Below are 14,065 nucleotides of genomic sequence, written 5' to 3' on the forward strand. Positions count from 1 at the left end.
GCACGCCTTCCATACACCTGCCGATTATTGCACGATTGCAGGATCACCCAAGAATATCGTATGATAATCGGCAGGTGTATGGGCACCTTTAGAGACCAACATGCACCAGCTGACTCACTAAGGAATCAAAACGTAGACTGCTAGATGGACATCTGTATTTTTTTTTATCCTCCCACACTCCTTATAAATATGAATTTGAAAGCTTCAGTAATAACTACAAAGTAAGAAAAAGTAAGCAAATAGTAATAAAAGAGGGTAAAGCCTCACATATGATGACTTTTGTGATTTTAATATGTAGGAATGTACTTACGGTACTCTTACTTTGGGAAACTTCTGCATGTCATTTTCAGTCATCTCCTGTAGCAAAAATTGCCAACGTTAATATGACTATATCACATATATTGCTTAATATATTTTTTTTACATTATTTGATGTTTAAAGTTAAATCTTAAAAATGCATTCAGATACCTTAACTATTAACAAAAATTTAACTAATTTGTGTATCACAGCTGTAGATCCTGAAATCATCTCTGAATTTGTGCTGAAACTGTTCGTTCTTCTGGAGGGTGGCTACTTTTGTTCCCTATGCTCCCTATGTGTGTTGTAAACTAGCCACCACCCCAAGCTTGCTCCGGTGATGGACCACAATCTCATGTTTAGGTATCTAATTTGTATTGAAAGTGTAGTCCATCACGGGAGCAAGCTTGGAGTAGTGGCTACTTTACAACACACATAGAGACCATGGAGAACAAAAGTAGCCACATCCAGAAGGAAGGACAGTGTCAGCATGAATTCAGAGATGATTCAAAGATCTACAGCTAAACAATGCACAAATAAGCTACATGTTTGTTAATAGTGGTACTTGAATGAATATTTAAGATTTAACTTCTGAGTTTAGTATCACTTTAAGCATAAACAAACCAAATAAAAAATAAGGATGAAAAATGAAGGCTTCAAATAAAACAAATACATACCAAAACTACTTGAAAATCGGGGCAGAGACACACTACTAGAACACTACAGTGTCCATAAAAGTATGCACCACTGTAGACGTTTTTTCATGTTTAGTTTTCTTGTAATAGAAGATCAAATCACAGTGAATTTATCTTTTTTGTTTACACTGATCAACAAAAATAGATAATTCAAAATCATAATAGATCTCTGAAAAGTAATTAAAATAAATTACAATGAAAACACAAAATAACTAAGGGGTCTATTCACGAAGCTGCCGAAGGATCTGGCCGTAGCTTAGGCCGATCCTTCGGCTAGCTTCGGCCCCAGGACCCCTTCGGTTCAGTAGAACCGAAGGGGTGCTGTACGGGCTATTCAAAATAGCCCGTACAGCTCCCGATCATGGCCGAGCGGCTCAGCCGAGCCGAACGCATATGCATCGGCTCGGCTGAGCCGTGCTGAAAGCCGAAGCTGGCCGAGCGGCCGGCCTTGGGCCGGCCGACAGCCTGCTTCTGACAGCTGGGCGTAGCCAGCCGTGATCTATTTTTTTTTTTTTTTACAGCAGCAAAGCCGCCGGACAATAGGGAACTATTGGGCGGAGCTAGCTGTCACATTATCAACATTTGTTATTTTTAATGCCCAGTTCTTGTGCTTTGGCACTACAAAGATGACACACACATTTTTCTGCAACTGGACCTCTTTCTGCAAACTTGGGAAAAAAAATTATGCACTTTGTGCTTCAAAGTTTCCAGTATATTCTGTTGATAAGGTACTATAAATGTGCTACACATATTGATTCCACAGCTGGTCCTTAACTGCAAAATCTATAAAGTTTTCTGCAGCGTAAATTATGCTCTGTGTTTCATAGTTTGTGGTCTATTCCACTGCTTTGGCAATAAAAAATATGGCTATTGTCTTTCTAAAATAGTGCACTCCTCTAAACATTTATAAAAAACAAGATTTATAAAAACAAGAAAAACAAAATCATACATTAAAACAGAGATGTCCAAATCCCAGGAGCTCCGTATGGTCCTCACAAATGACAGCTGCCTCCTAACTTTTGAATTTTTCTCTAGTCTAGTCTTGGAGCTCGAAAAGTATTGGTACATGTACTTGTACTTGTACCGAGTACTGTACTTGGTATCGGTGCATCCCTAGTTGATTTACTAAAGGTATATAGGATGTTCACTTTAAAAGGAAATTTTCACTCAGCTTATATTATGATAATTTATTTTGCAAAGAATACGCAATCGAATGGAAGAAAAATTAAAAAACAAAATTGTGCTTGCACATGTTTGGATGACTCAAGTCAGCACAGCTCCCACACATTTACTAAGTGAAAATTCCCTTGCAAACAAAAATTCCCTTGCAAAATAAACATGCTCTTGTTCTTTAATAAATCAACCCCATTGTGCAGAACAAAGCATAGTAACGCAGTAACAGGGAAAGATCAGTTAGTTTGCCTGTGATTCAATGTAACAGATAAATGTTTTCAGCAATCAGCACCAGCAGTAGTATCTAGCCTTCCCTGCAGTCTGTGGTCTCCCCCTAAATACACCTTTCCACCTACAACAGACACTGAACAAAGGCTGCTGGGAATCCTCACATTTAGGCCCCGTTCACATTGAGCGATTTATCGTGCGGTAATTACCGCGCGATATCGCTCTTCAATGCTTTGCAATGGGGCAAAGGGTCCTGCTGTCGCGGGTCGTGTGTCGCTACAGCAGGACCCTTTTTGGAGCCGATTTTGCCGCGATTCCAGCTTGCCCAATGCAAGCATTTGTGCGATATTGCGCAACAAATCGCGCGATATCGCGCAAAATGCAAATCGCGCAGTGTGAATGGGGCCTTATAGGGAGGGGGCTGGCACATTAGAAAACCTCGTCACAGTTCAGAGGTCAGGAAGTGCATAATTTGTATTGGTTGCTATGGCCACAAGCATACACATTAGTTCACCATTTTCTTGTAACTCTTAACAGACAGGATGTGGATTTGTAAACATTGTTCTTAAAGCTTTCACATAAAACTAAATTACAACTAAATGGTAGTCTCCCCACTCCCACTTGCAAAATCACTAGGTGAAAACAAAGCAAAACAAATTTAGGGGGAAAAAAAGATAATTACCTGGCTATAAATTTAGGTCTAAGGTATATACATTTGTTTTGTTTGCTTTGACTTAGTGATTTTGAAAGGGGTGGTGGGCTACCATATAGTTGTTACCTTATGTGAAAGTTTATGTTCACTTTAACCAGCTGAGTTCTAAAGCCACTTTCACATTTCAGCTATGGGCCTATTATTTCACCAATATCTTTGTTAGTTATGTTACCAAAGATTAATTTTTTCCAGAGATGGTATTTTTTTTGGGTGATATTGTCTTCCACATTCTATGGGGTCTATTCACAAAGCTGCCGTAGGCAGCCGAGTGAATAACCGACCCAAAGTGAAGTGAGCCGAACAATGTTCGGCTATTCACTTCAGGCTTGCACGGCTGATTTCAGCCGTATATCGGCTGAAATCAGCCGTACATCAGGTGGCTTCGGGTTGGCCAAACATGCTCAGCATGTTCGGTCGACCCGAAGTGCAGAAGGAGTTCGACTCAGTCGATCCAACATCTGGATCGGCTGAGCCGAACCTACGGCAGGCTACTCGCTGCTGTTCGGCCTATTCTCATAGATGCCCAACAGCAGTGAGTGAATAGTCGAATGCCGCTGAGAGGCATTCGGCTCGGCTATTCTGCTGGGTACCTCTGTGGTACCCAGCAGAATAGAAAAACAGTTAAAAAAGTAGAAAAAAATAAAAGTAGAAAACAATTGGGCGGAGCTAGTCCGCCCAACTATTTTCTATTGGCCGGGACCAGCTGTCATTAGAATTAGGCCTGGTTCACACCTGGGCATTTTACAACGCGTTCCTGCGCTCTGTAAAACGCTAAACATGTGAAAACCAATGATTGCCTATGGGCATTGTTCCCACCTGGGCGTTTTACAGCGCGTAGCAACGCGCTGCAAAACTCCCTACGCCCAAAGAAGTACAGGAGCTTCTCTGGGGCGTATTTGCCGCGCGTATCCATTGGGATACAGCCAGGTAGCCCTCGGAAACGCGCGTTTGTCGCGCATATTCGATACGCCTAGGTGTGAACATTTCTTATTCTGACACGGAGCCATGCCATAGGAATGCATTGCTAGATTCCTATTAGCTTCTTCAATTTGCAATAGCCAATAGCAAACTAGCATTGCACCTGCCCTCTGCTGCAGTTCTCCATCAGGTCCACCATCAGGATTGAGAGCTGCAGAGGGCAGGCTTTTTTTCTTTCTTTTTTTTGACGGCAGCAGAACCGCCGGCCATAGAAAACTGTTGGGCGGAGCTAGCTGTCATTGCTAGCTCCGCACAATAGTTTTCTATTTTTATTTCTCTACTTTTTTAACTGTTGTTCTGTTCTGCTCTGTCCCACAGAGAGACCGAGCAGAACAACCGAGCAGAACAGCCAAGCCGAATGCCGCTCGGCCACATTCGGCTATTCACTCACTGCTGTTCGGCATCTACCCTGTTTCCCCGAAAATAAGACCTACCCCGAAAATAAGACCTAGTACTATTTTTGGGAATTGCTAAAATATAAGACCTACCCCGAAAATACGACCTAGTTGTTACCATTCCCATGGCCGGTGGTGGCATAAGGGGGAACTTGAAGAGCTATGGGAGAGGCAGGAGAGAATCAGCTGTGCCAACGAAGCCAGCGCTAGAGGAAGCGAGGCGGCAGCGGAGGGAGCAGACGCGCAGAAGCCGATGCTTCCTCTATAGCGCCGGTTCCTATCACAGGCGAAGTCATACCAAATGCACTACGCCTGTGAGGAATCAATAGTAAAAGTGCACTTCGCTCATTCTGGCCAGCGATTGGATGGCAAATTTCTCTTCGAAAGGTACGGCACCCCTGATTGCCCTGATCACCATATTTTTGTACATGAAAACATGTAGACTTTTCTACATGAATAAGTGTGGATTGTTGTACATTAAAAAAAAAAATAAGACCTTCCCCAAAAATAAGACCTAGTGTGTTTTTTTTGAGCCAAAAAAAATATAAGACAGTGTCTTATTTTCGGGGAAACACGGTATAAGAATAGACCGAACAGCAGCGAGTAGCCTGCCGGAGGTTCGGCTCAGCCGATCCAGATGTTGGATCGACTGAGTCGAACTCCTTCTGCACTTCGGGTCGGCCGAACATGCTGAGCATGGGGGGCCCAGCAGCACTGGTCCAGTGGTGGGAGAGGCTGGGGGCCAAGCAGTGCCATTCTGGAGGTGGAGGAGGCCGGGGCCCAGCAGCGCCAGTCCGGTTGAGGAGGTCAGGACCCAACAAAGGCCAGCTCGGGACTGACAGGTAAGAGTATCTGCCTGTGCAGGGATATGGACCCCGACCAGCCCACCTGAGACCCTGCAGAGCTCACCATAGAGAGTCTCAAGTGGGCTTTGCAGGGTCACTTTCAGGTGAGCTGTGCAGGGTCTCAGGTGGGCTATGCAGGGTTTCTGGTATGTGTGGGGTCTGTGGTGGTCTCAGGTGGGCTGTGCGGGGTCTATGGTGGGCAGTGTGGGGTCTGTGGTTGGCTCTGCAGGGTAGGGGTGGGCTCTGCAGGGTCACTCTCAGATGGGCTGTGTGGGGTCTCTGGTATGTTCAGGGTCTCAGATGGGCTCTATAGGATCTCAGGTGGGCTGTGCAGGGTCTCAGGTGGGCTCTGCGGTGTCTCAGATGGGTCCTGAGTCTAGTGCATTACTAAGTCCTGAGTCTAGTGCGTTACTAAGTCCAGAGTCCAGTGCATTACGAATTCATGAGTCCCATACATTTGTAAGTGCAGAGTCCAGTGCATTTCTTAGTCCAGAGTCTAGTGCATTACTAAGTCCAGAGTCCAGTGTATTACTAAGGCCAGAGTCCAGTGCGTTACTAAGTCCAGAGTCCAGTGCATTTCTAAATCAAGAGCCCAGTGAGTTACTAAGTCCACAACGTTACTAAGTCCAGAGTCCAGTGCGTTACTAAGTCCTGAGTTCAGGGCATGACTAAGTTCTGAATCCAGTGCATTACTAAGGCTCACTGTTGCATGTAAGTGGAAAAGCAAAATCTCCCATTATACCTCAGAACTAATCAGAGTCAAAACACAATGCATTTATGAAAAAATGCTGCCCTATGAGGCTAGCTCACAAATAATGTTCCATCAACACTAGCATGTGTGGCTAACATACTGTATATTCTGGCCACCGAAAGGCAAGCAAAGGGCCCTGGTGCAAGCACCCTCGAAATTATATAAAAAGTAGGACCCTCTCCCTGCTAAACAGTACTTTTTCATTTTACATGTATTTTTCATTGGTATATGCAATGGGAGTGCCCAGCTCCCCGTGCCATTTTTGACAATCCTTTGCCTTTTTTTCTTTAAAATGATCAGATTTTCCAGATTTGACTCTAATAAACTACAATGGGGGTTTGCAATTAGGTTTACAACAACCTGCGTACTGAACCCAAGCACATTCACTCATGTGAATAATTAACACTTGAATGTATCCCCAGTTTAAAAAAAAAAGTTCAATATCAGCCATTTATTATCTCCGCACACAAAGGGTTAGCCTCTCTGACTTGTCATTAGATAAATGAGTGGCTGTTCAGTGAGCCTCAAACATAAATAAATCATAGCAGGGAAATACTAAAGAACGTCATTTGAGTGACATCCCTGAGGCTGCTGATGTTACATCCAAGATAACAGCACAGCAGAAGTCTCAGGCCTGTTCAGTATCGTAATATCAATTACAGGGAGATTAACCCCTTCATGACTGAGCTAGTTTTTAGTTTCTGTTCCTAAATGACTGACACACTTTTTACATTTTTGCTGTGTGATTCTTCCACAGCAGCAAGTTTTGATTATTATTATTATTTTTAGAATTTTTTTAATAATAATTATAGTATACAAATATATTTATATATAAACGTTTTATTTTCCTAATTTTTTGTACACTTTTTTTTTTTTTTTTTACACTTTGTAAAAAAAATAAGTGTAAAAAAAAATATTTTTTTTTTGTCAGTTTATATCAAGCAATCACTATGACTGCTTAATAAATTAACTTTTTAAAATTTTTAGTTATTATCAGGCTGCTCCAAGCTTAGGAACAGCTAATAATAACTTTAGAGACTGATCGAGCTAATAATAACTTATCAGATCTCACTAAAGGTCTTTGATCGTTCCTAGACGATCAGAAATGATACATTTCACTCGAGATACATTTCAACCACTAGATACAAAATGTATCATTTAACATCGGGCCAGGCTCTCCAGCTGTCAAAATGAATAGCAGAGAGGTGAGTCACTGCTACCTCTCTGCTATCTTCAGCTGTCAGATACGGGATCGCTATTTAGCGAACCCGTATCTGAATGTAAAGGCTTCATTCTTTCATTAATGAAAGAAAGAAGCTTTTAAAAAAGCTTAACTATTTCATTAATGAATGTCTCAATAGTGAGGCATTAATTAATGACTGGAACTGCTGAGAATCAGCAGTTACCAGCATTACAGAGGCTAATATAACTCGGCACGTACAGTGTACGTGGCCAGTCATATAGCCACTTTGTGACGGGACGTACACTGTACGTCTCCCGTCACGAAGGGGTTAAATACTTGAAACAAGATATTTTGACATATGAGATTACAGTATGGGAAGACTGTTACTGATATTAATATGGCAGGGTCTCTTTAACAACACAGAAAAGAGGGGATTGCCAAGCAGATAGCAATCACATTTGTTGCTGGAAAAAATAGTAATAGCTACTTTTGTTGACCATGGTCCCTGTGTGTGTTGTAATGGAGCCACCTCTCCAAGCTCACTCCCATTATGGACTACAATCTCATCTTTAGTTTACAAATTTGTATTGTGATTTTAGTCTATCACGGAAGCGAGCTTGGAGCGGTGACTACTTTACAACACACACAGGGACCATGGGGAACAAAAGCAGCCACCCTTCAGAGGGAAGGACAATGTCAGCACCAATTCAGAGATGATTTGAGGATCTACAGCCGAGTGATACACAAATAAGGTAAATTTTTGTTAATAATTAGAGAACCTGAATGACTTCATAAGATTTAACTCATGTGTTTAGTGTCACTTTAAAGAATAACTCCAGAAAACCATTTCTTGACCCTTGCAGTGGGACTGCCCCCGCACTACAAAGGTTAAGTGCTCATTTCTGTCTGGAAACTAAAATAACAAAATGATACTCACCAGAAGCTCCAAGCGGGCCGGCTGTCCCAGTGCTCCCTCTAACCTGTCTCCTCCTCCGCTGCAGCATTGGAATCTTCCTCAGTATCCTCACGGCTATACACAGTGAGGGGAATTTATCAGAAACTGGAGCAGACAATATCTGGAGCAGCTGTGCATGGCAACAAATCAGCTTCTCTCTTTCATTTTTAAATTTTAACTGAATAAACTGAAGAGAGAAGCTGATTGGTTTCCATGGACAACTGCTCCAGATTTTGTCTGCTCCAGTTTTGATAAATTCTGAATTTGATTAAATTACTGGACCTTGGACCACTGCAGAGGAGGGAGAGAGAGGCTTCAGGGACCAGTCTAAGAACAGGCCAGCTCTGAGCATCAGGTGACTAACATTTTTTTTTTACCTAGATGAAAACGAGCAGTTAACCCTTGCAGTGTGGGAGTAGCCCCACTGCAAGGGTTAATACAAATTTTTCCTGGAGTTCTTCACCAAGTCTATATTATTATGATGCTGCTGAAGAGGTAATCAACATTTTTCTACTGAAGCTCAACTCCTGAAACTCCAAACAGCTAAATATATGGGAGAATTTAATGAAATGGCTTATCTGCCAAAGGACATGTCTTTCTGATTTATACAGCTCTACCAGGAAGCACAGCAAGGATGGTGACACCGCTTTTTCTACTAGAGTAAAGGAGTGCAGTGCTATTACTTTTTCTGCCTGCAGCCTGCTGATTGGACAATAGAACGGCAATATCACACTGACCATTCATTCTAGTCACTCTGCTGTCTCCTCTTGTCCGCATGTTGCCTGTCACCACAACTGCATGAGTAAGGCCTGATTGCTATTCCAACCATAGCACCCAGTGGGGAAAACCCTATTCACAAACACTTTTAGTTCCTATGACTCTTTGTGGACTCCCTTATGCTAATCCTAATGCACCAATCACCACCATGATCCTGTATTAGCTTTGGTTCTATGGGCTGTGTTGGTTAATGAACGCTGTTAAAAGGGGGAAATGCTTAACAGTACCTGCTAGCTACTGTCTCCCAAGCCCCCCACCCCCAAACATATTTTTGGGGCATATTTATAAAGCATTGAATGCAACCAAACATTCACAGGTAATTATTTGCTGTAATTTAAAACTCCAGCGCAAGGGAGATTTACCTGCAGTGAATACTTGATGAATGTGACTAACACTGCTTTATAAATATGGTGTAATGTTTTTATTTTATGCTAAGCATCTTTCTGTCCTCAGTACAATACAAATGCCAATTCATTAATGTCTGTGGAAAAATACAGTTTTGCACTATTTTCTTTTTGGTGCAATAACACTTATGTTGTGGTGCCCCTGCCCCCCATTCACCTATAATCACCTGCACAGCCTATTGGCTCCACACTGACAAAATCTCCTCAGTCAGGCTTGCACAGGCATGTGATGCTTTCCATTCCACTGGAACATGAAGTATGAGCTCTCTACAGGTAGTGATATGTCTGGGCTTGGTGTGAACCCAGTTTGCCTGAGTTCGCCAAACCCAAAAACTGTGAATGCCACTTTCCCTCCTTCTGGCCCAATCAGTTGGGGAGAGGTGCATTCTATGCCCTGCAGTTATACATCACAAAGGGATGGGGAATGCTGCCACCACTGATTGGGCCAGGAGGGGGGAGTGGTAGACAAAGTTTTAAGCAGGCTTGGGTAAGCTCATGTGAACTGGGTTTGCACCAAGCCCAGGCTCATCTCTATCCACAGGACTGAATGGAGAGTACATAGCACATGTGCGGGTAGGGTTGCCACTTTTTCTTCAAGCGAAACCCAAACACTCTAGTGCTGCTTCAGCAGCTTCTTTGGGGTCCCTAGGTGACATTTTGGGGTTGATTTACTAACCTTATAAACACACCATGGGTCTGAAAGACGCCTGATATCTTCATAAAGAGGGCCTGTCATGTCCTAATTGCTATTACATAGGGGGCTGTTTTGTGTTAGCCCCCTATGTGATAGCAATAAAGTTAAGTGTAAAAAAAAATTAAAAATGCAAAAAACATTACACACACACACACTTAGAAATGCAAACACGTGTCAAGTGCAAAAACGAAAATTGCGCCACACGTTACATATCGCTGCGAACGTCGGAGTGAGAGCAATAATTCTAGGGCCATCAATCACTGTCAACACTAAACTGATGAGCAGTAAAAGCTTTTAAAGCATTGCCTATCGGAAATTTTGGGTATTGTAGTGTTTTGCGGTTTCACAGGCGCACGCAATTTTAAAGCTTGACATGTTTGGTATCTAATTACCCAACATGGCCCCATCTTTTTTATGTTACCAAAAAAATTGGGTATTATATTCTGTTTCTGTGCACTAAATTTCATTTTAGTGTTTTTTTTCTAAAAATACTGGTTTGGTAAACATTTGCGCAAAAACTGTACAACATTAAAAATTGCAACTAGCATTTTTTTATTCTACAGGGCCTCTGCTTTCAGTTTTCTAGCCAAAAATTCAGATTTTGCCATGTGTGTGCAAATATTAGGAAATTGCTCCGGACAGTGGTTATTAATGACCCTAAAGGAGGCACACTGACCATCAATGTATCGGGGAACAGATACTGACCACCAATATAGGAAGAGCACAGTTCTTTCACATTCCAAGTTACACCCTGCTCCAATTTCACAGAATCACGATAACTCTTTATTGAATGCTTACCAAAAATCTTCTTCCACTTATTCCTTGTTTTCTAACTAACTTTTCACAGTCCTTTAGGTTACACTGCAATAGAAAACAAAATTCACATTCTGGACCAGTTTTCCAGTATTTACTACAAATTTAAAGCTATTATTATTATTATTATTATTATTTATTCAGGATTTATATAGCGCCAACAGTTTGCATATTTCTTTACAAATTAGAGGTAGACAGTACAGTTACAAAACAATTTAAATACAGGAGAATTAGGAGAGCCCTATTCAATGTAAAGGACCTTTTTGGCAACATACATTCCCAGATCATACATACATACACTCATCCATAAATGTGTCTCTATATGTATTCTGTGTACTGTACTGTATGCAGAAAACTGTAATGCTTGTTACTTATGCTATAAATGTAATGTACATCAAACCAATTTATGCTACAATACCTATCCGTGCCTTAGTGCTATACAAAAATCAGGTTAAACTGTTTTAATATCATGGTTTTCAGTAGTTTAAAATATAACTCACCATTTTAAAATAATCTACAAGAGCATCCGGACTCCATGAGCTCACTTCCGTGCAAGATGGAACTTTCCGAAAATCCATTTTATGTTTGCAAGCCACTTCTGTTCATAACAGAAAACAATCTGACATTACAAAGTTTTGTCAGATGTCAGAACAGCTACATTAAAATGTAAAAGTCCTGATGATCTTGAGGAATACTAAGGTGCAGTTATTCCTTATGTTAAAATAAAAAAAGTATTGCTTGATTTCTCTTGTGCTGCTGTAGACTGGCCAAGCTTCTAAAAAAGTGACAACATCCCCCCTGGTAGGAGTGCTTACTTCTCAGAAAAAAAGGCTGCTCATTTCCTTTACCACTTCCTCATTTGAAAGATGAAGTTGTATAAACTGAACCATAAAAGAGCACTTACTGAGTCTGATTATAAAAAATGTTCAGTTTTGGAAACTGTAATAATAGAATCTAAAAAAAAGGAAGAACATTGTAATGGTATAATTTCCATGGTGTACCCATTTGGTTACAGAAGGGTCCTTTACAATTAATGATATCTTCTGTTTGGGGAGTGTAAAGCTGCATTTATATCTCTGCATTTTTGTACCAAGTTAAAAACAAATGGTATCTTCATCATTTGTGTGGTTTTCGAACATAGCACAACCTCCACAGCAATAAATGGTAATGCATATAAAAATACATTGCACTGAAACCGCATCACATGAAAAACACAAAGGTGTGAATGAAGCCAGAAGGGGGGCAATAGACAGTGGCAGGGCATATACTATATTGTGGAGTGTATCCATTAGAGAAATGTGAAATATATAACATACATATACTGTACATATAAGTGTGGATCTGCATGCAGTAAGGTATGTTAACCAGTTTACAAAGTGGAACAGTGCACACTATATTATACAGTATTATACAGTACAATGTACAGCACAATCTACAGAGTAGAGCAATGTAGAGTACATAGACATGTGCGGCAGCAAAAAATGTGTTTGTTTCGTTTTCACTTGTATTTTTCAATTCGTTTTGGGATTCGGATTCAGATGAAGTCTGGATTTTCGTTAGCGGTAGTATGTACATATTTTTGTTACGAAATTACATTAGACAATAGGAAAAAAATGACTTTTTTTTTTTTACAGTCCACAGAAGAAAAAAAAATAGTGTGAGGTTCCCTCCAATTGATAACAGACCATTTAGGTCTGTTAGAAATGTTAGAAGGGACCCCCTGTAGTTAAAAATAAAACAAATGTGTGTGGGGTTCCCCGAAAAGTCATATCAGGTCCTTTAGGTCTGGTAAGAATTTTAAGGGGGAACCCCACCCCCAAAATGGGGGGAGTGTGGTCCCTCCTAAAATTCCTCACCAGACTCTTGATCCGAGCACATGCCTGGCAGGGCAGGAAAGAGGGGGACAAGCGAGCGCCCCCTCCCTGCCATACCAGGCCACATGCCCTCGACACTGGGAAGGTGCTTTTCCAGGGTCACCCCCAGAAAAGCAAATGGGGGAAAACAAGGGCCCCCCCTTAAACTTCCTACCAAACCCTTGATGCAAGCACAGGCCCGGCAGGGCAGGAAACGGGGGGAAGGATCGAGCACCCCCACTACCTGCGTCATACCTGCGTCCCCTCGTAATCCAGTGACAATCACAATGCATGACACCCGCCGACTCGCTGAAATAAAAAAAAGTCCTGCCGCGTGACAACCCGTCGGAACCCGACGAAGACTCACCGCAAAATGACAGCTCTGGCCAGAATGTAAACAAATGGGCAGAGCGAGCCATGACATCATGGGGCTTGTTCCACCCATTTGACATTCTGAGCTGTCAAATAACACAATAGCATTCGGGAGCTCCCAAACGCCATTCGGTTCTGGGAGCCAAGGTGTTATAGCACTATAATACTAGGAGGAAGAGGAGGAAGAAAGTGGTACAGATGAGGAAAGTTTAAAGAACGAAATAGAGAACCAAGGGAAATCAATACATAAAAAGACAAAAAGAGATAGAGGAAAGAAATACTAATACAGGCATTCCTCGTTTAGCGACCGAGTTCTGTTCCTACGACTAGGTCGTTAAACGAATTGGTTGCTAAACAAGGAATTTTATACAGTATAGTAAAATATGTACATTACAATATTCAGAGCAAAGAAATGGACAACGGAAACTCAAATTTGATAACTTTGCTTTTATTTGCATAAATGTAGTACTAGAGCTGGGCTGTACAGTACAATCAGCAAAACAGTACTGTACTGTATAAACAAGGTGTACTGTACAAAAAAAAGATATTGAGGCTCACTAAACAAGATGTATGCAATACATTTTGGGGTGCCCTTTGTTACTCAGATCCTGGGGGCTTACATCTTTGACAGCTCCAGTTAAATGAAGGTTATTGCGCGGTTTCATACGTCTTGCATTTATCGATGGCTAACATGGTACCACACTGTACTGTACTGTACTAAACAAGTTGTACAGAATTATAAAAAAAAAAAATTCAAACTAACATTTAACAGGGTTATTCACAAAAAGGTGAAGAGTTTGGAGAAGGCAGGAGAAGTGAACAATCTGGGACAGCATAGTTGAACTGGAAAGTGAGCTGAATTGGAGAGTTTTTCCAAATCAGCTATTTTGTCCTAGATTGTTCACTTCTCTTGCCTTCTCCAAACTCTTCACCCTTTAGT

The 14,065-nt window shown here is 41.5% G+C and overlaps 1 long non-coding RNA gene across 1 annotated transcript; it reads right to left on the bottom strand.

Moving 5' to 3' along the window:
- Positions 1–310: 310 nt before the first annotated feature.
- LOC108795128 lies at positions 311–11,582 on the bottom strand. The gene is made up of 3 exons (XR_001941738.1): positions 11,401–11,582; positions 10,886–10,948; positions 311–357 (listed from the first exon to the last, which is right to left on the bottom strand). It is a non-coding gene; the product is annotated as an uncharacterized LOC108795128 (long non-coding RNA).
- Between the last annotated feature and the right edge of the window lie 2,483 nt (positions 11,583–14,065).

This window comes from Nanorana parkeri, unplaced genomic scaffold, assembly GCF_000935625.1.
Source record: "Nanorana parkeri isolate BGI_ZX_2015 unplaced genomic scaffold, ASM93562v1 scaffold936, whole genome shotgun sequence".
NCBI lineage: Eukaryota > Metazoa > Chordata > Amphibia > Anura > Dicroglossidae > Nanorana > Nanorana parkeri.